We start from the raw sequence: 25,873 nt of genomic DNA, 5'->3' as shown, positions 1-25,873 counted from the left end.
CTTGGCCCCTTCAGTTAAATGAGAGTGGCCTCTCTCTCTCTCTCTCTCTCCAGTAGTTAGGTTGCTATTGATTTTGAGGCTTCAGCAGCAGTTACTATAAACAAGTCTGGATGACTCCCCGGGGGACTGAGCAGTGAAGTCTTCCTTTAATTCAATAAATGCCGTGGACAAAATTATATTTTCAAAAACACACAATTTAAGGTTTTCGCATGTTCCTAAATAGTAAAGCCACAGAACCATGAACACCAAATGGTTGATGGAATGGAGCAGCATTTTTATTTATTTTTTATTTTACCTTTATTTTACTAGGCAGGTCAGTTAAGAACAAATTCTTATTTTCAATGACGGCCTAGGAACAGTAACCCACTGTTCCTAGGCCGTCATTGAAAATAAGAATTTGTTCTTAACTGACTTGCCTAGTAAAATAAAGGTAAAATAAAAAATAAATAAAAATGCTGCTCCATTCCATCAACCATTTGGTGTTCATGGTTCTGTGGCTTTACTATTTAGGAACATGCGAAAACCTTAAATTGTGTGTTTTTGAAAATATAATTTTGTCCACGGCATTTATTGAACTGCTTGTTCAGGGGCAGAACGACAGATTTGTACCTTATCAGCTCAGGGATTTGAACTTGCAACCTTTCGGTTACTAGTCCAACGCTCTAACCACTAGGCTACCCTGCCGCCCCAGCTAGCTAGCAGACATACCAACAAATCTAATATACAGTAGATCTATGATTTATAAGCACCTGTATGGAGTGGTTTTGAAATAAATACCTCTACATTTATTGGGAGTTTTAATGTTTTTATATATATATATATATATTTTACTAATGCTGCTTCATGGCGCTATAAAACTAGTGTGACAATAATGTCCTTTGTTTTGCCTGTAACCTGCCCCAGGTCTTCAGCTCTGACAGGGTCATGCTCCACCCCCTCTTCAGCTGCACCACCGCTGTCACCAGGTGGCGTCCTGAGCACCAATCACAGCCACATCTGAGAGGTCAGGGGTCACCACACATGGACAACACCCTGAAAGCTACTGTAATATGTCAACGAGTCAAATGATTAATGTTGTTTAAATCCAACCAATCTAAAAAAAATGGTGCTAATCTTAATGGTGCCAGCCATGGAAACACAAATGTCTGTGTCTTTAGGCCAAGCGCCGGTGTAAGTCCCTGCAGTGGAAAAGCACCATGAAGGAGCCAATGGAGGGGGTGTTTACCTGTGGTATCAGGGTGGGCTAGCAGGGGTCGCTGCACCTCCAGAGCACTGATCCTATAGCCTCCACTCTTTATGATGTCCACAGAGGTGCGGCCCATGATCCAGTACACTCCATCCGTATAGACCACTGTGTCCCCTGCAGGACACCATACAAACAAGGGATACCGGGCTTAGATAGGAGAAACACAGAAAAACAAGCCCACGCTAAACAAAAACTGCTTAACAGACCTCATTTATCAAAGGCATGCACATCTACCATGTACTGAAAAAACACACACACTCCATCATTCAACCCCTACTCCCACCGGGTTGTCATATGACTTGGCATATTGGGTGTAATATAGGCTTGTGTGTGGAGGAGGGAGAGAGGGTGGGTGGCATAACAACGCAGGCCTGCTCAGTGTGTCTGAGACTCACAGTACCACAACGCAGGCCTGCTCAGTGTGTCTGAGACTCACAGTACCACAACGCAGGCCTGCTTGATTGGTGCGTCAGAAACTCAGAAGAACCCCAGTAAACATGGCCAGCACAGTCCACAGACCACAGCAGAACAGCTGAGACTGAGAGCTCCATCAATCAGCAGGTGAATGGCAATATCCTGGACGCTACACACAGGCATGAAAACACACACACACCCAGGCTGCTGATGCATTCAACCTGCTTTGCCTCTATCTCTTGGGCAAATAGCTGAGAGGGAAGAGAGAGGGAGAGAGAGAGAGGGAGAGAGCAGCTCAGCTGGAGTTCCCCTTAATTACCTCCCCCATGCCCACCACTGATTAGCAGCACAACGCCAAGACTCAGGTGTGCTGGGCTGTCTCAGTGGCACTGTAAGAACAACAGCCTATATAATATATAAAAACACAAACAACCGTGGACTATATCTGGGAGCTGGCTGACATCCAGGCCACCTGACACCTCATCACTAGGTAACACTTTCTCTTAGTGGAAACGCCACACCTACCAGCCAGGGCTCAGAGAGAGGCTGAGGAGAGGAACACTGACTGTCTGTCATACTGTGACCTCAGACAGAAGAGCCATGCTAGACACCTACTGGTGTTACCCCGGGGGAGTATTGGATGGGTGTGTGTGGAAGGGAGAGTTTATGTGTGTGTGTTGGGTGGGTGGGGGCTGGTTATTGAGTGTGAGGGCTCAGCTGGGGCTGGGGGATGATGAGGAGGGGAAGTGGGTCATTGTGGTGGATGAGTGTGGGACTGAGAGAGGTAGAGAGGGTGAGGGGGAGGTGTGGAGAGAAGGCGAGAGTCCTGGTGGATCATTACAGAGTCCCCAGCTGAGGCAGGGAGAGGGAAATGAAGGCTGCGTGAGAGGTGTGGGCATGTATTGGGCAGCGTGAGAGGTGTGGGGATGTATTGGGCAGTGTGAGTGGGGATGTATTGAGCAGGTGTGGGGATGTATTGAGCAGTGTGAGAGGTGTGGGGATGTATTGGGCAGTGTGAGAGGTGTGGGGATGTATTGGGCAGGGATGTATTGGGCAGCGTGAGAGGTGTGGGGATGTATTGAGCAGTGTGAGAGGTGTATTGGGGTGATGTATGTATTGGGCAGGGCAGTGTGGGGATGTAGATGTGGGGGATGTATTGAGCAGCGTGAGAGATGTGGGGATGTATTGGGCAGTGTGAGAGATGTGGGGCATGTATTGGGGGATGTATTGGGCAGCGTGAGAGGTGTGGGGATGTATTGGGCAGTGTGAGAGATGTGGGGATGTATTGGGCAGCGTGAGAGGTGATGAGGTGTGGGGGGGATGTATTGGGCAGCGTGAGACATGTGGGGATGTATTGAGCAGCGTGAGAGGTGTGGGGATGTATTGAGCAGCGTGAGAGGTGTGGGGATGTATTGAGCAGTGTGAGAGGTGTGGGGATGTATTGAGCAGTGTGGGGATGTAGATGTGAGAGGGGGGGATGTATTGGGCAGTGTGATGATTGGGCAGCGTGAGAGGTGGGGGATGTATTGGGCAGCGTGGGCAGCGTGAGAGGGTGGGGGATGTATTGAGCAGCGTGAGAGGTGTGGGGATGTATTGGGCAGCGTGAGAGGTGTGGGGATGTATTGAGCAGTGTGAGAGATGTGGGGATGTATTGGGCAGCGTGAGAGGTGTGGGGATGTATTGGGCAGTGTGAGACATGTGGGGATGTATTGGGCAGCGTGAGAGGTGTGGGGATGTATTGAGCAGCGTGAGAGGTGTGGGGATGTATTGGGCAGCGTGAGAGGTGTGGGGATGTATTGAGCAGTGTGAGAGGTGTGGGGATGTATTGGGCAGCGTGAGAGGTGTGGGGATGTATTGGGTGAGGGGGTTAAGCAGGTGCTGGAGAACGGGGCCTGGCCCAAGGCTGGTGGGTGGTGACTGGTGGAGGACAAGTGGAAGGTGCAGCAGGTGACACAGCCACAAGGTCACTCAGCCTCTCTCTCTCTCTGTCTCTCTCTCTGACTGCCTTCATTAGAGATACAGCATCAGGAGAAGAGAACTACGACATGACCTTCTATTCAGTCTCACTTTTACCAGACGATATAGTCACCTCTACCTTCTATGACTCAGATCATATCAGTGTACATTATCATATGCATAGTACACACTTGCCATCGTATATGGTATCAAGGTAAGGAAATACTAGATAAAGACTTGAGCATAAATTAAAACCAGTTTAGTTACAGTCTCTCATCTCCTCTCTATCACTCGCGCACTTAATCATCTCAACCTCCCAAAATGCATTTATCTTTCCTCTCAACTCTTCATCTCTCTATCCATCCTGCCTCTTTCAGCACGCTCCTCTTTCAGTACTGCGACTCCTCCATCCCCTCCATCTCCCCTTTCTCACTCTCTCTCCCCTCCCCCTCCTTTCTACAGTGTCTCTTCCTCTCCCATTGCCTGCCTCCCTCCCTCCCTCTCTCTCTCTCTCTCCCCTCCTCTCTCTCTCTCCTCCCTGCCTCCACCGAGCACAGCATCAATAGAGGGCCCATCTGTTCCCATACATCACGCACTTCATTTCAGTTTATTAGCCGGGATAAATCATAAATATTTCATTATACATCACGGGCGGCTGTCGCAGGGACGCCGCAATTTATCACCGCTGCCCTCTCTCCCGGCTCCGCGCCGGAGCAATAAGCTTTCCAGTCTATTAAACAAGATTGATACAGTGTGTAAATTTAGATATTGGGAATTTCTTCACAGACCACTGCTCTGCACTGATAGGCCGGGGCAACGGGGGAGGAGGGGAGGATGAGGGGAGGAGAGGAACTGGATGGGTGTTAACATCAGTAATAGTGTATTTACAGTTTACCCTTCCTTCCCTTCGGTTTTAAGGAAGAAAACCCCAAAAGCCAGGAATAATTTAGTCACAGGCGTGTAGCCCCGTTCTCATGTAAATAGAAAGTAGAATGAGAACATGTTTTACATGACTACAGATGCCTGGAATGCCATGGGGTTGGAGGGGAATATATGCATAGCTTTTCACTTCACCCCTCTTTACTGCTCAATGATGTCTGAGGGGAAAGGGGTCTACACTCACAGCAGACAGACATACAGTGGGGCAAAAAAGTATTTAGTCAGCCACCAATTGTGCAAGTTCTCCAACTTAAAATGATGAGAGAGGCCTGTAATTTTCATCATAGGTACACTTCAACTATGACAGACAAAATGAGAAAAAAATCACATTGTAGGATTTTTTATGAATTTATTTGCAAATTATGGTGGAAAATAAGTATTTGGTCACCGACAAACAAGCAAGATTTCTGGCTCTCACAGACCTGTAACTTCTTCTTCAAGAGGCTCCTCTGTCCTCCACTCGTTACCTGTATTAATGGCACCTGTTTGAACTTGTTATCAGTATACAAGACACCTGTCCACAACCTCAAATAGTCACACTCCAAACTCCACTATGGCCAAGACCAAAGAGCTGTCAAAGGACACCAGAAACAAAATTGTAGACCTGCACCAGGCTGGTAAGACTGAATCTGCAATAGGTAAGCAGCTTGGTTTGAAGAAATCAACTGTGGGAGCAATTATTAGGAAATGGAAGACATACAAGACCACTGATAATCTCCCTCGATCTGGGGCTCCACGCAAGATCTCACCCCGTGGAGTCAAAATGATCACAAGAAAGGTGAGCAAAAATCCCACAACCACACGGGGGGGACCTAGTGAATGACCTGCAGAGAGATGGGACCAAAGTAACAAAGCCTACCATCAGCATTTCAAGGTCCTGGAGTGGCCTAGCCAGTCTCCAGATCTCAACCCCATAGAAAATCTTTGGAGGGAGTTGAAAGTCTGTGTTGCCCAGCAACAGCCCCAAAACATCACTGCTCTAGAGGAGATCTGCATGGAGGAATAGGCCAAAATACCAGCAACAGTGTGTGAAAACCTTGTGAAGACTTACAGAAAACGTTTGACCTCTGTCATTGCCAACAAAGGGTATATAACAAAGTATTGAGATAAACTTTTGTTAATGACCAAATACTTATTTTCCGCCATAATTTGCAAATAAATTCATTAAAAATCCTACAATGTGATTTTCTGGATTTTTTTTCTCATTTTGTCTGTCATAGTTGAAGTGTACCTATGATGAAAATTACAGGCCTCTCTCATCTTTTTAAGTGGGAGAACTTGCACAATTGGTGGCTGACTAAATACTTTTTTGCCCCACTGTATTACTACCATACAGTACAGTCAAACACACTTCAGCTGACTTTGAGACACTTGGTGCTCACTTGACAATGGCTGTTGTGACCTTCTGTCTTCGAGGAAGGGGAAAATAAGGAGAGAGAAACAGTGCCTGTTTGGAATGAGGGACCACTGGGAATAGTGATTGGAGAAGAAACCGATAAAAATGGAGAGGGGGGCTTTTGGAAGTGTGTTACCAGGACACACTGAAGAATACTTGTGATTTGGCATCCCAGTCTCAGTACTGTTGTGGAGGACAAGCGGAGGAGGAGGGAGATATGGACGAGTGGCTTTCTTAATTAAAACGATAAGAAGCCTAATTGCGCTGGGCTTTCATCTCCTTCGTAGGCACGGGGGGGAAAAAAGCCATGGATGGAACGGAAGAAATGAAAAACAGTGGTGTGAGGAAAGAACGGAACAGAAGATGGAGTGCAGAGAAAGTTCCTGGTCTGCACTGGCATGTCTCCACTCCTCCCACCTCTCAGCACCTTCCCAGTGTCTGCCTCCCCCCTGCCTGCCACCATGATCTCAAGCCTGGCCAAGTCTGAGACAGGGAAAAGGGCAGGGAAGTGACAGTCAGCACTGCCCAAAGCCAGAGAAAACACAGAGGCACAAACATACACCCACACTTGTCTCTGGGTGCTCTGGGTACACTCAGTGGTAAGGTTACACCGTAGGAGGTTTTTGGTGTGTGAGGGGGCTCTAGAAAGGGCAGAGTGAGACAAATGACAAAGGCCACGCTCAACGGCACACACACACTTCTGTCAACTCCAGGCGCCGCTGCTCTAGGTGTTAGAGAGGGACACATGGAACAACGTCTGTGCCAGTTGAAAGACATCAAGTCAGTCCTGTATCAGTCAGTCAGCATTTTCACCTGACACAAGACGCCATCAACCAACTAAGTAGCGTATTGATGAAGATAAGCCAGTAGCCATGTTCTCAGTGAGAACATCCAGCATCACAGCAAGAGGAGAAGGCCTTATCGGAGCTGGATGAATGGGGGGGGGTCTGCTACTCTGTTCACAGCCATCTCTCTTTAAGAACAACAGTCAACACAAAGCAGGGAGACATTAATATTAATGCCAACATTAAAACCCAGGCGGCTAAATGGAACAGCTAATGAGGATGAATAACAGACAACCGCCGACAAAAATCACCAGCTCTGATGTTATTTATCATCCTTAACTTTTGTCACAGCTCCTTTTTGCGTAATTAATATCGAACAAGAAAGCGGCTTCGCACTCGGATGAGTGATCTCATTTGTTTAATACAATGCAATTAAAGGGAGAGAATTGCTTTATGTTAATGTTACTGACTATGTTGCTCGCGGTTGATTATCGTCTTGGTGAGATAGCGAACAAACTTTTACGATTGATAACCTCTCCCGGGAGATCTGGCGTGTACTTAAGCTAACTACTTGACTACAGTTTGCATGCAACTGTTCACCATGTTTGACACACCGAGCCGGTGCAGTAGCAAGCTCCCTAGAATCTAAACCGAAACCATGTATGCCAAGACATAGCCGAGATCAACATGGCAGCACACTGACTACACTGTAGCGGTATACTTACAGCCTGTTCCTTCCATCCTACCGATACCTCCATCCTCTCCTCTCATAGCCAACTCTATCAGAACAACACAAAGCGCTCCCTCCATCCCTTTCCATCTGCCATCAGCCACAGCATGCCCACAGTTGACAGCCAGCTCAGAAAAGATTCACTATTCATCTATCAGTCTTTCCAGTAAAAAGAGAAAATCAATGCCAAGACAAAAGTAGAGTAGGTCAATAAATCTAATGTGGGCTGTCCTCCCGGAGTCTTTGTTTCTTCTTTGGGCACACAGAATGTTTATCGCATTTCAATGTAGAACTAGTGGTTTACCACATATCCTGCAGACACAAGTGCTTAATGTGTTGAATTGCAATACCTGTACCAGAGTATTTGGATACACAGAGTCCCACATGTGAAAACCTTGATTGGAACATATTAGAATGGACGTGTCGCCTTACCATAGGGGAAATGGAACAGGGGGAGGGTGAATGGTAGAGTCGTGAGGGGAACATGACATGGGAGGGGCATTGTGTTGTGACCGGAGGTGAAATGTGACATTGGGGAGGGTGAGAGGGAAGGAATGCTTAAATCACTAGTGATGGCTGCCTGCCTGGAAAATAAGGCACACTGCTGGCTGACTGTCCTGCAGACTCTAGTTTCACCTCAGCTGAGAGGTTAAGACTGACAAAACTTTCAAACCTAACACGCACTGAGCACGCACACACAAATGTAAAAAATATTTGCTGATTGAATGACAAATACGGCCATAGAACAAACTACACACAAAATCAACGGACCACAGATTAATGATTGTGGAAAAAAATCTATAAATGAGAGTATCGCAATATTATTTATTCTATAACTTCAAGTATAAACAAAAAATCTAATATACAGTATATGAGGAAAGTATTCAGACCCATTGACCTTTTCCACATTTTATTACCTTACAGCTTTATTATAAAATGGATTCAATTGTTTTCCCCCTCATCAATCTACACATAATACCCCATAATGACAAAGCAAAAACAGGTTTTTAGACATGTTTGGAAATGTGTGAAAAAAAACTGAAATATCACATCTACATAAGTATTCAGACCCTTTAATCAGTACTTTGTTGAAGCACCTTTGGCAGCGATTACAACCTCGAGACTTCTTGGGTATGACGCTACAAGCTTCGCAAACCCATTCTTTCTCCCATTCTTTTCTGCAGATCCTCTCAAGCTCTGTCAGGTTTGATGGGGAGTGTTGCTGCACAGCTATTTTCAGGTCTCTCCAGAGATGTTTGATCGGGTTCATGTCCGGGTTCTGGCTGGGCCACTCAAAGACATTCAGATACTTGTCCCGAAGCCATTCCTGCGTTGTATTGGCTGTGTGCTTAGGGTCGTTGTCCTGTTGGAAGGTGAACCTTCGCCCCAGTCTGAGGTCCTGAGGGCTCTGGAGCAGATTTTCATCAAGGACCTCTCTGTATTTTGATCTGTTCATCTTTCCCTCGATCCTGACTAGTCTCCCAGTCCCTGCCGCTGAAAAACATCCCCACAGCATGATGCTGCCATCATGCTGTTGTAGAAACATCTCAAGGATGATCAATGGAAACAGGATGCACCTGAGATCAATATCAAGTCTCATAGCAAAGGGTCTGAATACTTATGTAAATAAGGTATGTTTTTTATTCTTAGTAAATTTGCAAACATTTCTAAAAACCTGTTTTCCCTTTGTCATTATGGGGTATTGTTTGTAGATTGATGAGGAATAAAATTGATTTTAGAATAAGGCTGTAACCTTTTCCCACAAAATGTGGGAAAAGGGAAGGGGTCTGAAAACTTTCCAAATGCACTGTAGTATATGTGTGTTTGCACTTGTGGTGTGTGTGTGTGTGTTTGTGTGTGTGTGTGTGTTTGTGTGTGTGTGTGTTTGTGTGTGTGCACTTGTGGTGTGTGTGTGTGTGTGTTTGTGTGTGTGTGTGTGTGTGTGTTTGTGTGTGCGTGTGTGCATGTGTGTGTGGTAAAGTAATGGTAATGAGCCTGGCTCTGTGAGAGGTTCTGCTCTCCTCTCTGCCCTGAGATGAGCTGAGGGAGGATGAGCTCCACTCCTCTCCTCCTAGTTAACATTCTCCCCTCTCCCTCCAGTGGCCTGCACACCCACATCCAAGCCTGCCTGTTATTTACGAGCACAGCAAGGCTAATGTGCAGTCCCCAAACAGTGCTTACCCGAGCACTGGCAACTTTTAGGACGCATCCATTATTCATAAGTATGTGCACGCAGCATTTGGAAAATTGCTAATGCTTTCCCTCCCAGCCATCTTTATTTATTGATATATTTATTTATTTATTGTTTTTCAGCGCATAATCCATTCCCGGGGAAAAAGAGTGAGCTGTCCTGCTAGAGCGCTGGAGACCAGCTGAACCCCACTTCTCCCAGTCTCTCCCTCTCCCTCTCTCCATTTCTATCTCTGTAGCCCTACCGCTAATAAAATTAATGGTCTTGTTTACGAGGGACAGTCTTAAGGACTCCACTGGCACAATGGAAAAACCTTATTAGTAAGAGCCTAACCACACAGGCAGGCAGCCTGCACACAAACACCAGAGGCAGACGAAATCTGACCACAACAGTCAATATCTCATGGAGAGTCGAAGATAACGATCCATCTACAACATTGGTTATGAATTCATGATGGCGTTAGGCCTTGACAGGGTTCCTCACACCGTCTGCGTGCTTGTGTGTCACCAGGTTGAAAAGATGTTAAGATCCTGATAGAGGGATGAGACTAGCGGAGGCAAGGTTTCAGTTACCACGTCCAGAGACTGGCTCATCATTAGTGCTGTATACTTGGGAGGCCATTGGAATGGTAGACCCCAGTCAAACAGTCAGTAACTCTAAACCAGTGTGAATGATCTGCTCAAAAGGTGGCCTGGAGTCCCTGGCCAGTTAACGAGACTGACACACACTGTCCCTCTCCTTGGTAGGTAATCTAGCAGACACAGACAGCTGAAAGGGAGCTACTGAGGAGTACATTTGAAAGCAGGGCAGATTGGAGGAGAGGAGAGAGGCCGAGTGAGTGAGCTGACACAAAGAGAAGTGAGGAAAATCAATGGGAACAAACGTGGTGTGGAGATGGGCGCAAAGTGAGCGCTCAACAGGGTGACAGCTTATCCATAGAGGTGCCAGTCAGGCTGCAGCAGGGCCACACTTACCCAATTAAAGAGACCGCCAGGCAAACAGAAACCATGTTGACCTCTTGGCTCTCCCTGTTCTTTTCTCTTCCTCCCTCTCTCCTTTGCTTTCTTCCTCTCTCGTCCCCCCCCCCTCTGCCTGAGGGAGTCTGTGTGTGTGGTAAAGGGTGAGCACACAGGGTCAAATCCAATAGGAGGATGAGAGGTTTAAGAGAGGGTGAGAGACAGACAGCTAGTTCAGGTGAGGGAGGGAGGGAGGGAGGGAGGGAGGGAGGGGGAGGGAGGGAGGGAGGGAGGGGGTGTTAGATGGAGAAGTGAGCTGGCGGAGAGGGGGAGAGTGTAAGAGGGGGAGTAGGTGTGAGGGTGAAAAGGGTATGAGTGTGAGAGGAAGTCGGTGGAAGTGAGGGAGAGTGTAAGTAGTACTCGTCTTGAATCTCACACCTTTTCACCCTGCCTACCAACAGAGCCAAGATCACACATAGTGACAAACAAAGAACCAGGCACTGGACAGGGAGTAGCATTGTGAAAACTGACACTGTGTCATGAGTTTATCATTACAAATAAGACTATCTGCGTACCTTCTCCAGCCTCCCTATTCAAATACATGAACTGGCCAGAAGCCTTCAGATGAGGTGACATCAGATCTGACACTTCTAACACCTAGAAGGGCAGCAGAATAGAGTGAATAGACCTGGGCTTATAGGGTATATCAAAGTAAATGTAAAGTAGTGCTGTGGTGAGCAGAGGAGGCTGCTGCGACAAGCTATAGAAGGACAGGCTCATTGTAATGGCTGGAATGGAATAAATTAAACGGTATCAAACAAATCCAACAAATGTTTGACTCCGTTCCATTCCAGTCCAGCCATTACAATGTGCCCGTCCTCTTATAGCTCCTCCCACCAACCTCCGCTGGTAGTGAGGATATAGCTGCCTATGGAGCTGGTGGATGCAGGGTCGCCATGGCAAGCAGGCTGCCTGAGGTGATGGTGCGTGTGACTTTGTGTGTGTGTGCATGTGTATGTAGGATGGAACAGGCAGGCAGGCGGGTGGGCAGGCAGGCAGGGTGCTTGGCAGTAGCAGCGGCTGGCTAGGGGACTGACTAGCTGGCTGTTCTGTCTGCTGGGAGCTGATTGTGCTGGCTCTCATTATCCGGCCAGTGGGCCTAATGGAGTGTGACAGCAGCGTGCGGCGCACTGGAACTCTGTCCTTCCAGCCCTAAAAGCCAATTAAACCCACTCCACCCTGCCAGCTCCCGCCTTCCTCCCTGCCAGCTCTCCCGAACTCTCTCCCCCTGCAGCCCCTTCTCCATCTGTACCTCCTCCACTCTTTCTTGCCCACTTCTCTCCATCCTTTATCCCTGCCCATCTCTCTGTCTCTGAGCAGCTCCTCTCTCCCTGTAGCCCTGTTCTAAAGCAGGGCTCCTTGGGGGAATGCACTGGGCCAGAGGGGGCCTAGTCGGCCTCTGCACCACTGACAGCTCTGCTCTTCTTCTCCCCAACCCACAGAGGAGTCACAACCACTTAGAGAGGAGAAATGCCTCCCAGCACCAAAAACACACATCCTCCATTTATCACAAGCCAGTCACTGAAGGGGAGACGCCTTTTTCCTAAATGTTTAAATACAGTTCCTGGAGAAAGAGAGGTCATGACAAGCGTAGTTCTGACAATGTGCCTCATCCAGTGTTCTGGGTGTGATTGGTGAAGTAGAGAGAACATGGTGAACCCTAGCCAATATTTCACATGAGCTAGTGGTCATGTGAAATATTCACTAGTCTTTCGCAGCCCTCTCGTAGTATTGTATCATCAGGCTGTCCCTCAAGGTATGGGCCTGTGTCCTGTAGCTGCATACCAGTCAATAAATCACGAGATGACAGTGTGTTCCTGACAGACAGTGTACTGTACCTGTTTTGAACCAGCCATCCTCAGTGAAAGACACCCTGGTGGCCTCTGGTTTGTTCCAGTACTCTGTGAAGACCTGGTCTCCCCGCACCATCAGCTCCCCCTCCTTCCCCTCCAACGCACCTAGAGACACACACACACACACACACACACACACACACACACACACACACACACACACACACACACACACACACACACACACACACACACACACACACACACACACACACACACACACACACAACAGTGGGTGGCTAAGACAGACAGGGTCCTGGACATGCTAACCGTATATGTTTTTTAACAACATGAACATTCTGCTTAGACATATATTTTTTTTCTACAGAATCTGGAAGTTCTAGTGTATCTATGGATGTGAGTGTTTCTGACTGCTGAATACCTGAGTTTCTCTGCTGTTGCCCTCGGCGACGGTGGTGCTGGCTGCTTTCGTCATGACGATGCAAACCTCCACTCCTGGAAGAGGGACACCGACTGCACCTGCACACACACAAACAACGCTAAATACTCACATCATGCATACACAATGGAACTAATTACACTCTCACAATTAATGCGAATGGTTTTAAGTAAAACCATTTTCACGTCCAAAATATTTGCATCAACAAAAATAAATGAAAATATAGTGATTTAATGACAATCCTTCTCCTACACATATGAATGCACACACATTCCCCTCTCCTGAGGCATTTTCTCCTTCTGTCTGACCTATAGAGAGATAAGCTCTAATGACTGCCTCCGCCAAAAGAGAAGGAAACCTTTGTGCAGCCTGCTCTCTGTGTGACACTGTGGGCCATGTCATTTCACAGGCCACTGCTCTCCCAATAAAGAACAGGGCAGACAGGCCATGATTACAAAATAACTCCCTGCTTCATATTGATCTAATCAACTTTAGCCCTGATTGGCAATGCCAATCAAACACACTCCGTTTCCACTTCATCATCAGAGCAAGAAGCACAGAGATACAAACTCTCTTCCCATCGTTTCAAAACCAGACCAGCCTAGTTTATCTCTGTCAAGTCAGTCTTCTCTCTAAAGCCACTTCCTGTCCTATCCCTCCTGTCCCCTTCATTCAAGGTTTTTTTTGTGTGAGAGGATGACGTCCATCTCAGTCCCTGTCTTGTTGTTTTCCTCCCAGGGTTGTGTCCCAGTGAGCTGGGTAATCGTCAGCGTGTCTTCATTCCTCCTCACTCTCCAAACACAGCAGAAAGCTGCCAACGACGGGGTGATAAAAAGAGCTTTCTCCCCTCAATCACAAAACTAAACAAAATCCATTTATACTTGAGCCCGAGCAATCTCTCGCTCTTCCCCTCTTGGTCTCCCTCGCTTTTTCTCTCCATTCACGAAGGAGGCCAGACATATTTTGGAGCCATGTAGCATTCAAGTCATCGTTACTTTACTGATAATTGAGATTGACTGCCACTTCAAAGGCTACAGGCAGAACAGAAAGGCTGGATGGGAATTACAAAAAGGGGACGAGGGCTAAACGAGTGACTAGAAACTCAAAATAGAAGATAGAAATATTACAGAGCCGTGTTCTACCCACATTCCACACAGGGAACAATTACTAACCATGCAGGGGAATGAAGACAGCATTGAGAGGGGCATGAGGTCGTTGAGTGACAGCTGGAAATGACTAATGAACTGATATGGCCAACATCAGCCCTCTGCCGAAAATAGCATAAATAATCAATTGAAACAATAACAACAACAACATTCCAGTGGTATTAGGAATAAGATAACATCTTATTATGCTGACGTCCTCATTACTGCCCTTTTCTTCATGCCTATTAAAGCAGAGTTGAATTAATATAGCTTTATAGATATAGTGTGTGTGTGTGTGTGTGTGTGTGTGTGTGTGTGTGTGTGTGTGTGTGTGTGTGTGTGTGTGTGTGTGTAATGGAATGTAGCCGGCCCTGTGGCGACAGCCCTGTCAGAAACACAATAGCTCCCCTGACTGCACAGAGGCCCATTAACAAGGCTCCATCAGTGGGCCCATCTGAACCTCTAATTACGACTGCAGCATCAGCCATGCCAGCCAGCCACACACTCAACCAGCCAGCTAGAGTTTTCAAATGAGACCAGCCAGGCAGAGAGGAGGAGGAAAAGGAGAGGCGAGGATGGAGGGAGGGAGAGGAGCAGAGAGCTGTGTGCGGTGCAGCTCCAAGCCTGCCTTCCCCATGCATAATTCAGCAGCCTTCCTTCACGCTGTGCTCTCTCTGGGCTGCCCTGGGGAACTGACAGCCCTGCGCCCCCTGGAGCCCTGCTGGAGCACTGCTGCTCAAACCCCCCAACAACCTCCCCACAACCTCCCCCAAACACAAAGCACAGGGAAGGGAGAAAGTGAGATGGAGAGGGGAGCGAGAGGGGGAAAGGGGAGAGGAGAGAAGGGGGAGGGTGAAAGGGTGTGAAGTGAAAGGGTGGGGGTTGAGATGCTCAAAGTCATTCTGCTGAAAGGGGACATGTGTCTCCTGCCAGGGCTGGTGTTAGAGGGGGGAAACAAAAGAGGAAACAAAAACAGAATGAAAGAAAAAAATACAAATGAGATGGAGATGAATAGATTAAGAGAGAGATAGCTTTAGGGTATAGCCTACTCCTCAGTGTGAAGCCAAACATAAATCAAATTACGACCACCAACATGACACAAATACAACTCTGTGTATACTCACTCATAAAATAACAATACATGTCTTTAATAGACTGTCATAAATAAACTCATAATAAAACACAAGTTGATTAGTTAACAGTTGACAGTTGTTTTGAAGGGGTGGAGTGCTGTGGAGGAAGGGGGGACTGGAGTGTTCTTTTCTGAGAGCTCTATGGTTGTTATTGATTTGTTTCACCTACTTTAAAAGGAGACGGCATCACACACGCTCTTCCACAAGTGTCTCATAGACTGCTGCTGGAAAGACGTCGATGCGACCGCAGCGTCTCAGGGCTGGTCTTAATAACCACCTCCCAGGATTAAATAGAACCTGCCTCTTTATTTCAAACAGGCGCTCACAACAACAGACACCGCATTAGCTGGGCTACTGACAGTCAAATTAGGCTGCCTTGTCATAATGCTGCTTTGAAGATCCTCCACTCAAAAGACTAGAAGGGGAACGGAAAGACTAAAGAAAGGAACACAGCCCTCCAGTCACCGGAGGATCGAACCAGAAACAACAACAACAGCAGCATAGAGCTTTGATACTGAACCACCTGGAATAAGAACATAGGTAAACCAGACAGAAATAGTCTGATCAACACCATGTTCCTCAGACAACTGAGACAACTGTCAGACAGGGCAAAAAGACAGCGCTCCAACAGAGCCTGTCTGCATGTTGTAATATTAATTAAAGACAGTCTCACTGTCATACAGTTTCTGGATGTGTGTGAGGTTATGACATCACTGTACAAAGGAAAATGGTGGTGGTCAATGGTGTGTGTACCTGGGATACGAGGACCCTCCAGGGGGTTGGACAGGGCCATGCCTATCTCTGTCATGCCGTAGCGCTCCAACAGGGTGTGTCCTGTGATCTCCTCCCAGCGTAGCAGGGTGGGCTGGGGCAGGGCAGACGAGCCAGACACCATCGGCCTGGGGTTAGAGGGGGAAGTCTGGGTCACACACAGTAAAGGCCCAGGCTCTGATGAAGCCATCTCTTTTCAATGGCCTTAGCATTGACTGGAGTAGCTTCAAGAGGGAGTAGGGTTGCAAAGGGAGGGTATATTACTGTAAACCTTCTAAGTTTACCAGTGAACTACCAGCATTTTGGTGACTTTCAGGTTTTTGGGTGAATTTTACAAGATGACATCTAGTGGCATTTTGGGGTACTTCAGATTATTACATGTGTCTAATTATCTCTGGCCCTGTGTGGCCTTATCAAATTATGGCAAAGCTGTAAAACATTATCCTAAATCAAGATTCCCCAACTGGTTGGCCCATGAGCCAAATTTGGCCCACGGGTGGCTTTATTTCCCCCCCCCAAAGGTTTAAAATGATTATGTTTTAGTCAAATATGATATCTGTTTGGGTTTCTTGCGGTCAATTTGCAGTCTACAAATGATTTGTAATTATGTTCCGGCCCCCCAACCAACCGCTCAAGAAAACAATGTATCGGCCTGTGGCCTAAATATAAACCATCAACTTAGTGAATACCATTGGTGTTTGAAGAGTGACTGCCCCTGAAAAGCAACTTCTCGCTTTGAAAACAGCCTATGTGGCATCGATATGAGTTGTAAAAAATTATTCTAGTGTCAAAATGTACTACAAAGTGTAAATATTATAATTTTGGTCATAAAGTCAGTCTCATAGAAAACGAAGATTTGCGAGATGATAGGATAAAATGGTATGTTACAGAATGAAGGGTACTGTAAGAGTTTTCCGTGGGTTGGATTTATTTTAATCATGCCCACATGCCCACAGCTGGCAGCACCCAAGTAATCATCAATTCAGAGAGCAGCTGCACGCGAGCCAATCATAACGCCCATGGCCAATTTGGTTTGACGTTCAATATCCCTATGGGGCTAGTGAAGGACCATCAGTAAATTACACAATGTACATGGGACAAGATTTTAAAATGACAAAAGCTCCAAATTTCAATTACTTAAAAACCTCAAACCAACTATAAATTGTAGAAATTAATTTACAATATTGAAAGAATTTAATGTGCAACATTATAATATTGTCCTATTTACATTGTGTGATTTATTTGAAGGTCGCTAACTAACCTCAAAGGCTATCCAATGTCAAACCTACTTTGCCACGGTCACACACCAATATGTCTTTGTTGTAAATGTTTTGCCGCCAAACTGGTAGCAACGGTGAAAAAAGTCAATAGTTTGAAGAGTCGCAGAGTTAATTGAAAACAATGCCATTGTTGATTAGATGCTTTTTCCATTAATTAGGTCATTTTCTCTTGAACCATATGGTCTATCCACTAGAAACATAAAAAGTTTATACTTTATATTAACAGGTTTTTTTTATTATTCAGTTATAAATGATCAAAGTAACCATAAATTTCCTGTTAATTACCGAAGATTCAGGTCACTTTGGTAAATTAACGGTAGCTTTGCAACTTTAGGTTGGGGTAACATAAGTGCTAGGCTTTACATAGAATGTATAACTCTATTCCATCTACCGCGTCCCAATGCTTTCTTCACTCTCTCTTGAGCATAAGCCCTGGTACATTTGCAGAAAGCATCTGTCACATCTCACTACAAAGCCCCGTCTCTCTTTAAAAACCCATCCCTTTGATCTCTGACACATATCCCTTCCCCTTCAAACTATCGCTTCACTCTCTGACGGAATGACAAACCACTGTCCAAATTCATGAGAACCCATTCGCTCTGAAGATGTCTTGTCAGAGATTTTAAGAAAGCAATTTCATCACAATAGATAAGCAATGAGCTTGTTAAAAGATATTTGTCCAGTTATATGAATATTATGATACTGCTAATGATGGAGATCTACTCATTTCCTGAGGTATTGACACTAGTATAAGTAGACTATACGGTTCTTGCTGCCTGATTCTCTCCTTGCAGGCAGCCCTGACAAAGTCCTGGTCGTGTGGCTGGGAGAAGTGGTGCTCATAGTGCCGGATCAGCTCGGAGTAGATGGTTGGAACAGCCATGAACACATTCACCATAAGAGCCTTGGAGCTGAGCAGGACTTCCCATACCTGAGGGAGAGGGGGGGGGGCAGTCAGAAACAGTCTTTTACATTGTACGTAGATGGAATATCTACCCTATATTAATGCAAAAATAATAATTTCATCCAGATCACAATATGTAACGCAGATGGATAGGGTGTCATGGTATTGTGAGATCACAATATGTAGAGAAGATGGATAGGGTGTCATGGTATTGTGAGATCACAATATGTAAAGAAGATGGATAGGGTGTCATGGTATTGTGAGATCACAATATGTAGAGAAGATGGATAGGGTGTCATGGTATTGTGAGATCACAATATGTAGAGAAGATGGATAGGGTGTCATGGTATTGTGAGATCACAATATGTAGAGAAGATGGATAGGGTGTCATGGTATTGTGAGATCACAATATGTAGAGAAGATGGATAGGGTGTCATGGTATTGTGAGATCACAATATGTAGAGAAGATGGATAGGGTGTCATGGTATTGTGAGATCACAATATGTAAAGAAGATGGATAGGGTGTCATGGTATTGTGAGATCACAATATGTAAAGAAGATGGATAGGGTGCCATGGTATTGTGAGATCACAATATGTAAAACAGATGGATAGGGTGCCATGGTATTGTGAGATAACAATATTTAAAGAAGATGGATAGGGTGGCATGGTATTGTGAGATCACAATATGTAAAACAGATGGATAGGGTGTCATGGTATTGTGAGATAACAATATTTAAAGAAGATGGATAGGGTGGCATGGTATTGTGAGATCACAATATGTAAAGCAGATGGATAGGGTGTTATGGTATTGTGAGATCACAATATGTAAAACAGATGGATAGGGTGCCATGGTATTGTGAGATCACAATATGTAAAGCAGATGGATAGGGTGCCATGGTATTGTGCGATCACAATATGTAAAGAAGATGGATAGGGTGTCATGGTATTGTGAGATCACAATATGTAAAACAGATGGATGGGGTGTCATGGTATTGTGAGATCACAATATGTAAAACAGATGGATAGGGTGCCATGGTATTGTGAGATCACAATATGTAGAGAAGATGGATAGGGTGTCATGGTATTGTGAGATCACAATATGTAAAGAAGATGGATAGGGTGTCATGGTATTGTGAGATCACAATATGTAAAGAAGATGGATAGGGTGCCATGGTATTGTGAGATCACAATATGTAAAACAGATGGATAGGGTGCCATGGTATTGTGAGATCACAATATGTAACACAGATGGATGGGGTTCCATGGTATTGTGAGATCACAATATGTAAAACAGATGGATGGGGTGTCATGGTATTGTGAGATCACAATATGTAAAACAGATGGATAGGGTGCCATGGTATTGTGAGATCACAATATGTAAAACAGATGGATAGGGTGCCATGGTATTGTGAGATCACAATATGTAAAACAGATGGATGGGGTGTCATGGTATTGTGAGATCACAATATGTAAAACAGATGGATAGGGTGCCATGGTATTGTGAGATCACAATATGTAAAACAGATGGATAGGGTGCCATGGTATTGTGAGATCACAATATGTAAAACAGATGGATGGGGTGCCATGGTATTGTGAGATCACAATATGTAAAACAGATGGATAGGGTGCCATGGTATTGTGAGATCACAATATGTAAAACAGATGGATGGGGTGCCATGGTATTGTGAGATAACAATATGTAAAACAGATGGATAGGGTGTCATGGTATTGTGTGTACATTATTTACAGTGAATGAGGATCGAGGCGAGGACATGGCTGAAGATGAAAACTGTCAACAGGCTAGTTTATTACAAAAACGTTGACAGGATCGGTAAAGGTCAGTCTTCTTAAAGCTTCTTAAAGAGGAATTCAACAGGAATGTTATTGAGGTCAGTCATAACGCTGTGGCACGTTGAATTTTAAAAATACCTTTTGCCCGCTTTTATTTTATTTTTTTAACAAATGTGGAGCCAAGAGCCCTCCTCCTCCTCTTTCTCAGTCGTACTCAGAGACGGATGCACATAAACAGAGACTAACTGACACATGGCTACACATTTATACATAAGCGCCTCGTATACACTCACGCAAGGACAAAGCTACTTACACAGTACGCACACATACAAACACACACACACACAGATATTACGAGTCCCTCATACCCCCCGGCACGCCTGGCTGCACCCCCAACACACTATGGGAGGACAGTGTGAATTAATTGAAGGTGAACGACAGATTCTCCTTGGCTCTGTCCCCCCTGGGAGCACACGCACGTCTCTCCCTCCTAGAACCTCCTCCCTCATTCTCCCTCATCCTCTCTCCCACACCCTCACTCTCTCCATTTCATAATTTCCTGCTTCACTGCCCCTACTCTTATCAGTCTTCCCCTGTCTGTCCCTCTCTCCATCACACCCCACACCGATTCTCTCCTCATCTGCCACCCATTCCTCAGCTTCCCCTCCTCCCTGTCCTCTTAAATCACCCACTTTTACTGCCTACTCTCTTTAGTTAACTTCCCCTTCTCAACTTACCTGCTTTGTCATTTTATCAACCCTGCCTTTTCGCTCCTCTTCCCTTCAAGCTCTAAATATTGCAATATCAAAATAGATTAAGGTTGAAAAATGATGTGTCTATTAAATAAACAGGCAGAAGCGTGGACTATCCCACAGAGACCCATCTATTCACGCAAACTCACAAAACTTTATCTATCTGCTCAGCCACACACATCCACAACCACGCGCACACACGGACAGACTAGATAGCGGGGTTCAGAGGGGAATATTATTTCCTGTGTCTGTTCTGGGCATTCTGGGCCGTGTCTATCAAGCGCAGTGGAGCGCTTCCCCCAGCAGCCACTCAGGAGGGGGGAAAAGCCAATTTATGTCCGTCAAAGAGCTGCCCTGCACCTGGGGGAGTGTATGTTGGAGACCCTCGGCTGCAAACTGCATCCCAAACAGCCCTTAACCCAGCAGCATCCAGCTACTCTATACTAGCCCTGTAGCCAGTACCTTTTCTCCACCACCACACAATGATGCAGTTCAGTTCAGTTTTGTGAGGATGGATCATGACCTCCCAGCCATTAACCTCTTGTCCTCTGCTCTCCTGGCCTCTGGTCTGTGAGTCCAGTCCTGATATGTTCTGTTATCACCAGTCGCGTTGACGTCATTCACTTATTCCTATAGAAAACTCCCGATGGCGCATGAAGTTGGAAGTATTTGAAAGCGCGCCATATTGCTGAGTGGTACCCCCAAAAATCGCTAAGGATCATAGTTAAAGTGGCCATAACTAGCAAAGGATCATGGTCGATGTAATCGTTTTCATCTTGTCTGAGAGAGTCAACCTTAATGTTTACGGCATGAGGGCGCGAGCCTCCTCATAGCCTGCCAGCCCATAATTGGTCTGTCAGAACGTGATCCTGTGTGCTGACAAATGTAGACGTCAGAATAGAAATATATCTGGATTTGTAGCGAATTAAAAACATTATTCACCGTGGGGGTCGGAATTGTTTTTGTTTAGAGTGGTAGAGTGGTACAAACGCTCCACACCGCGTGGACGCGGCCACCCTAATCTGGTGGTCCCAGCGCGCACGACCCACGTGGAGTTCCAGGTCTCCGGTAGCCTCTGGAACTGCCGATCTGCGGCCAACAAGGCAGAGTTCATCTCAGCCTATGCCTCCCTCCAGTCCCTCGACTTCTTGGCACTGACGGGAACATGGATCACCACAGATAACACTGCTACTCCTACTGCTCTCTCTTCGTCCGCCCACGTGTTCTCGCACACCCCGAGAGCTTCTGGTCAGCGGGGTGGTGGCACCGGGATCCTCATCTCTCCCAAGTGGTCATTCTCTCTTTCTCCCCTTACCCATCTGTCTATCGCCTCCTTTGAATTCCATGCTGTCACAGTTACCAGCCCTTTCAAGCTTAACATCCTTATCATTTATCGCCCTCCAGGTTCCCTCAGAGAGTTCATCAATGAGCTTGATGCCTTGATAAGCTCCTTTCCTGAGGACGGCTCACCTCTCACAGTTCTGGGTGACTTTAACCTCCCCACGTCTACCTTTGACTCATTCCTCTCTGCCTCCTTCTTTCCACTCCTCTCCTCTTTTGACCTCTCCCTCTCACCTTCCCCCCCCCTACTCACAAGGCAGGCAATACGCTCGACCTCATCTTTACTAGATGCTGTTCTTCCACTAACCTCATTGCAACTCCCCTCCATGTCTCCGACCACTACCTTGTATCCTTTTCCCTCTCGCTCTCATCCAACACTTCCCACACTGCCCCTACTCGGATGGTATCGCGCCGTCCCAACCTTCGCTCTCTCTCCCCCGCTACTCTCTCCTCTTCCATCCTATCATCTCTTCCCTCTGCTCAAACCTTCTCCAACCTATCTCCTGATTCTGCCTCCTCAACCCTCCTCTCCTCCCTTTCTGCATCCTTTGACTCTCTATGTCCCCTATCCTCCAGGCCGGCTCGGTCCTCCCCTCCCGCTCCGTGGCTCGACGACTCATTGCGAGCTCACAGAACAAGGCTCCGGGCAGCCGAGCGGAAATGGAGGAAAACTCGCCTCCCTGCGGACCTGGCATCCTTTCACTCCCTCCTCTCTACATTTTCCTCTTCTGTCGCTGCTGCTAAAGCCACTTTCTACCACTCTAAATTCCAAGCATCTGCCTGTAACCCTAGGAAGCTCTTTGCCACCTTCTCCTCCCTCCTGAATCCTCCTCCCCCTCCCCACCCCTCCTCCCTCTCTGCAGATGACTTCGTCAACCATTTTGAAAAGAAGGTCGACGACATCCGATCCTCGTTTGCTAAGTCAAACGACACCGCTGGTTCTGCTCACACTGCCCTACCCTGTGCTCTGACCTCTTTCTCCCTCTCTCTCCAGATGAAATCTCGCGTCTTGTGACGGCCGGCCGCCCAACAACCTGCCCGCTTGACCCTATCCCCTCCTCTCTTCTCCAGACCATTTCCGGAGACCTTCTCCCTTACCTCACCTCGCTCATCAACTCATCCCTGACCGCTGGCTACGTCCCTTTCGTCTTCAAGAGAGCGAGAGTTGCACCCCTTCTGAAAAAACCTACACTCGATCCCTCCGATGTCAACAACTACAGACCAGTATCCCTTCTTTCTTTTCTCTCCAAAACCCTTGAACGTGCCGTCCTTGGCCAGCTCTCCCGCTATCTCTCTCAGAATGACCTTCTTGATCCAAATCAGTCAGGTTTCAAGACTAGTCATTCAACTGAGACTGCTCTTCTCTGTATCACGGAGGCGCTCCGCACTGCTAAAGCTAACTCTCTCTCCTCTGCTCTCATCCTTCTAGACCTATCGGCTGCCTTCGATACTGTGAACCATCAGATCCTCCTCTCCACCCTCTCCGAGTTGGGCATCTCCGGCGCGGCCCACGCTTGGATTGCGTCCTACCTGACAGGTCGCTCCTACCAGGTGGCGTGGCGAGAATCCGTCTCCTCACCACGTGCTCTCACCACTAGTGTCCCCCAGGGCTCTGTTCTAGGCCCTCTCCTATTCTCGCTATACACCAAGTCACTTGGCTCTGTCATAACCTCACATGGTCTCTCCTATCATTGCTATGCAGACGACACACAATTAATCTTCTCCTTTCCCCTTCTGATGACCAGGTGGCGAATCGCATCTCTGCATGTCTGGCAGACATATCAGTGTGGATGACGGATCACCACCTCAAGCTGAACCTCGGCAAGACGGAGCTGCTCTTCCTCCCGGGGAAGGACTGCCAGTTCCATGATCTCGCCATCACGGTTGACAACTCCACTGTGTCCTCCTCCCAGAGCGCTAAGAACCTTGGCGTGATCCTGGACAACACCCTGTCGTTCTCAACTAACATCAAGGCGGTGGCCCGTTCCTGTAGGTTCATGCTCTACAACATCCGCAGAGTACGACCCTGCCTCACACAGGAAGCGGCGCAGGTCCTAATCCAGGCACTTGTCATCTCCCGTCTGGATTACTGCAACTCGCTGTTGGCTGGGCTCCCTGCCTGTGCCATTAAACCCCTACAACTCATCCAGAACGCCGCAGCCCGTCTGGTGTTCAACCTTCCCAAGTTCTCTCACGTCACCCCGCTCCTCCGCTCTCTCCACTGGCTTCCAGTTGAAGCTCGCATCCGCTACAAGACCATGGTGCTTGCCTACGGAGCTGTGAGGGGAACGGCACCTCAGTACATCCAGGCTCTGATCAGGCCCTACACCCAAACAAGGGCACTGCATTCATCCACCTCTGGCCTGCTCGCCTCCCTACCACTGAGGAAGTACAGTTCCCGCTCAGCCCAGTCAAAACTGTTCGCTGCTCTGGCCCCCCAATGGTGGAACAAACTCCCTCACGACGCCAGGACAGCGGAGTCAATCACCACCTTCCGGAGACACCTGAAACCCCACCTCTTTAAGGAATACCTAGGATAGGATAAAGTAATCCTTCTCAACCCCCCTTAAAAGATTTAGATGCACTATTGTAAAGTGGCTGCTCCACTGGATGTCATAAGGTGAATGCACCAATTTGTAAGTCGCTCTGGATAAGAGCGTCTGCTAAATGACTTAAATGTAAATGTAATGTTGTTTGGCTGTTCTGGCGATCGTAATTTAAATAGGTTTTCTAAGGCAGACTGAGGCTTTTGGCACCCCTAGGTTGCTACACTGTAGCCGACCAGCAGATCTCGAGATTTCACGCTCCAGACTGGACACTGGGGGCCTGCTCGAGCCACACACCCACTCCCATGCTTGATCGACCGAGCAGAGCCCTCCTTCCTCTGGGGTCAGAGACAGTCATGCACAGGGACCTCCAACTATCCCTCCACCCACTCACACACCAGGGTTTCCGTTAGGAACATGCTGCTTAACTGGGAATATTTTAATTTACCCGCAATTTGAGAAATTTACCAAACCCATATGCATTGGTTGCGTAACCCATTAGGGTGTCCACCCACGGTGCGCAGAAATAAATAAATCACATTTAGATTATGGTAATTCATCCAAACAGAACATGCAACTCCTGTAATGAAGCGGCCGATGCAATTCGTGGGAAAACACCATTCTAAACAGTTCACCTGATGAGAGCTGTTCCGTATCTCTTAGAAACTTAGAAAGAGGGGGAATCTAAAGATGCAACAACTAGGATGGTTTGCTAATATGACTAGGATTGCACCTTTGGCTTCTGCATGGACAAGGAAAGAAGGTTGATATGAAAACAAATACATTTGCCAAAATTAGGCTATATAGGCCTAATAACTCCTGTCTATACAGAAATAAATAAAATCATTCAAAATCATTAGCTTCTTTAAAAAAAAAGATGTGTGTAACGGTTTTCTTGTGTCGAAGGAGAGGCGGACCAAAACGCAGCGTGGTTATTATTCATGGTTCTTTAATAAAGAAACTATACATGAATAGACTAACAAAACCAAGAAATGTGAAAAAAACAAAACAGCCCTATCTGGTGCAAACACAGAGACAGGAACAATCACCCACAAAACCCAACACAAAACAGGCTACCTAAATATGGCTCTGAATCAGAGACAATGACTAACACCTGCCTCTGATTGAGAACCATATCAGGCCCAAACACAGAAACAGACAAACAAGACATCCAACATAGAATGCCCACTCAGATCACACCCTGACCAAACAAAACATAGAACATACAAAGCAAACTATGGTCAGGGTGTGACAATGTGAATTGTTTCAAATCACAAGCTTAT

At 46.7% G+C, this 25,873-nt stretch overlaps 1 pseudogene; it reads right to left on the bottom strand.

Annotated features, from left to right (window-relative positions):
- Positions 1–538: 538 nt before the first annotated feature.
- The window catches only part of LOC115113596 (malonate--CoA ligase ACSF3, mitochondrial-like), a 38,664-nt pseudogene continuing 13,329 nt past the window's right edge, over positions 539–25,873 (bottom strand).

This window comes from Oncorhynchus nerka, linkage group LG27 (assembly GCF_034236695.1).
Source record: "Oncorhynchus nerka isolate Pitt River linkage group LG27, Oner_Uvic_2.0, whole genome shotgun sequence".
In the NCBI taxonomy this organism is placed as follows: domain Eukaryota; kingdom Metazoa; phylum Chordata; class Actinopteri; order Salmoniformes; family Salmonidae; genus Oncorhynchus; species Oncorhynchus nerka.
Note: the sequence above shows the minus strand (reverse complement) of the source record. Positions and strands in the feature narration are given on the sequence as shown.